The sequence below is a fragment of the Danio rerio genome, chromosome 13 (assembly GCF_049306965.1).
Source record: "Danio rerio strain Tuebingen ecotype United States chromosome 13, GRCz12tu, whole genome shotgun sequence".
Classification (NCBI taxonomy): Eukaryota; Metazoa; Chordata; class Actinopteri; order Cypriniformes; family Danionidae; genus Danio; species Danio rerio.
Genome location: NC_133188.1, coordinates 47,773,539 through 47,776,663, shown reverse-complemented (window position 1 = coordinate 47,776,663; position 3,125 = coordinate 47,773,539). Strand labels below are relative to the sequence as shown.

General features: G+C 35.1%; 1 long non-coding RNA gene across 1 annotated transcript; it reads left to right on the top strand.

The window, feature by feature from the left end:
- The first annotated feature begins 324 nt into the window (after nucleotides 1-324).
- Nucleotides 325-1,719, top strand: LOC141377016 (uncharacterized). The gene is made up of 2 exons (XR_012388771.1): nucleotides 325-433; nucleotides 953-1,719. It is a non-coding gene; the product is annotated as an uncharacterized lncRNA (long non-coding RNA).
- The last annotated feature ends 1,406 nt before the right edge of the window (nucleotides 1,720-3,125 follow it).

Here is a 3,125-nt window from a genome sequence, read left to right as displayed (position 1 = left end):
AATAGTCACAATGTTATCAAAAAGAAAAAAAGAAACATTATATAATCATAGAATACAGATAAAATTAAATGCATCTATTTAACTGCGAGTGAAAAAAATACTAGCTCCGCCTCCCGGAATGACGTCATCTGCGCGCGGTGAGTTGAGAGAGAGGCAGAATCACAGCGTGAGAGAGGAGTGAAACGAGAGAAACGTGAACAGCTGAAGCGAGCTCGCGGCCCGCGTCGTGTATAGCTGTAAAATTTGAGAAATTAGAAGTAAAACAAGCAGTTGAAACTTGATTTAGTTGCTGTAATATACTACTGTCCGTACTCAAACCCCCAATCGCGTTTGTACCAAGGACAGGAATCGTCTGAAGCACAGATCTGATTAGGCTGTATTTTTTTTTGGTTCATAAGTGATTTTTCTTCAACTATAACTACTATATTTCTTGGTGAGTGAATTTTATATCATTGTATTTCACTAAAAGTGATTGTTATAAGTCATTTATGGTGTAAATGGTTCATAAATATAGTCTGAACGTATGTTAAATGGTTAAAATGCACATTAATGTGAATCTAAGTGTGGATTAAGAGCAAATCTGCTGTTTAAATGTTTTTGGGAAGTGTATTAGTGGTACAAACGGACATCTGCAGTTGTCCATGTGCTCTTTTAGCATGTGCAAATGGCTCACATGTGTTTTGCTAACGGTGTGCTTAAACTAGCATGCTAACAGAATGTGAGTGCATCTATTAAGATGTTTTTTTAGTTTAATAGCTATATACAAATAAGAAATTGCAATTGTAGTGAAGATAATGTGGTTTAATATGAGAGTTGATACTTTATTGTACATTTATCCTATTTTATTTAAATTGGTTAAGTTTATGTGAGAACTGATTGTATGCACTGATTTATATTCATTGTTGAAAGGTGAATGGAAATTAATGGTGCCTTTCCACCTTGTCTTTTCAAGGTTGGGTTTTTTTTTTGTGTGTTCTTTTCCTCTGTTTTGTTTTTCCATCTTCTCTGTTCGTGATCCTGACACCTGACATTTGGAGTGTGGAGTTCTAGAAGTCCAAAGTATTCTTGTTTCTGCCATCTTGGAGGACATTCGCTGTTGGTGGAAACTGGCGAGCCGCCCGGTTTTACGGAACCAATATTTCGTGTTGCCCAATTCATCTGATTGGTAGGAAATTTGAGTTTATATTTTCCATCGTCTATCGGACACAGGAACGACTGGAAGCCAGAGTCATATTTAGTTCTATTTTTCTGGAACTGATCTACTAATCAGTGTTAAAACAAAACACTGCAACGGGTGCATTATAAACATTTGAGTTTATTGAACTGAACTTGAACATTTCACAACCAAACAGGTGATCAATCATATTTGTTTGATGGACTAGTGAATTATTTTGCCGAATCACTTTGGTATCTGACAAGAAATTATTTTCTGGGTTCAATTTTCTAGCCATTTTTTTTCCTAATTGAAGTGTTTCAATTATTACTATGGTCTTACTTACCTGAGGAGTGCTGAAGTTGTTTATATTTACCTTTTACATTTTGTTTTTGTGAAGAAAACACATGACATAGTGTGAAAAGCTTTTATTTTATTTTATTACTTTATATTTGGGGAAATATACATTTCAAAGTCCAAATTTGAGAATAATTAGTTTGTTATTTAATTTATTTCATTTCTCACTAATATTTACAATATAAATCATATATATTTTGATACAAAAATTCCTGTCTTGTGTCATCATTTCCCTTGTCTTGCTGCAAAGTTGGCTCCAGAGCGAACTTAAACTTCTGATAACTTGGTCCAAAGTTGATAGTATAATATTGTAATCTCCTTGGTTTCTATATCGTGCGGGTTACACACGCACGCACGCACGCACGCACGCACACACACGGCTGTTCGACACTCTTTGCACCTATCGAGTCAGTGCAGACACAGACAACTGCCTTGTGAAATGCGGAGCTTTTTTTTCTTCTATTCAGCATGCGATATGAACTTTGATTAAAACAACTTTTCCAGCAGTTCATAGTTGCATCCAATATCTCGTTTGTCACGTGGGGGCATGCCCGAATGAAAGTGAAAGTGCCAAACCCCATTAAAGTTGATAAATTAATAATGAAACACCCGAAATTACATGAAACTTCGGAGGAAATGATGCGGATAGCGCGGTGACGCAATGACGTTAATCAAGTATGTGCTATAAAATGTAAAACGCGATCATGGAAGAAACTTTCAAAAAGCAACTCATATAAACACCTCAATCTTATTATTGTCTTAATTAGATTAAGGCAAAAAATTCAATTACTGATGTCCATGTAAATGTAGTCAATGGTATGAATGTAGAAAGTAGATATAAGGGAATAATGGAATAGTATGTGCTTTTATACTAATAAACAATGAATTTGCAAGCTAATAAGCCAATTAAAAGTGAAAATTTGTCACCATGAAAAGTTACCATTTTTGTATGCGATAATCCAATTTTAATAAAGTTATTTCATTAAATGTAATTAATTCCACACAAGTGTGTCCCTATTTATAGAATGGCATCATGAATGTGTATATAGGCCAGTTAATGTAACATGCATTTAATTGTTTGTCAAGCAATTAAATGCACTTTAAATGTTAAATGTTCAGATAAAGTGAAAGTAGAGGGGTCATATTGTGAATATTAATACTTTTTTCAGATGCAGTCACAAAAAAATGATCAGCAGCCCACGCACATACAGCCTATAGAGTGTGTGTGTGTCTGTGTGAAAGCCTAACCTTTCAGTGAGTCTGTAAATGTCATGTGTAGAGCACCGGCGAGGACTCTCTTTAGCACAGATCTCCGGAGGATTGCTCCTGTTTTTATAACCCTGGACCTTCTGAAACTAGCCCTGTTCCACAAGAATGTGCTCCTGATTATTAAGCTAATACACAAAGTCTTTGTGTTAAAAAAGGACAGATAAGGGGAAGAAAAAAACACAGACCTGTAATTCTTAATGATGTTAAACTACAGTAGTTATTGTGGGAAGCAAGGTTGTTGACATTTTTAAAAATTCTGAAGTAAACAATACCCTAGCAACTGCACTGAAATTCTAAGAATCACTCAGAGTCTCTTAGCAACCACACAACATTGTCCTAGAAACAA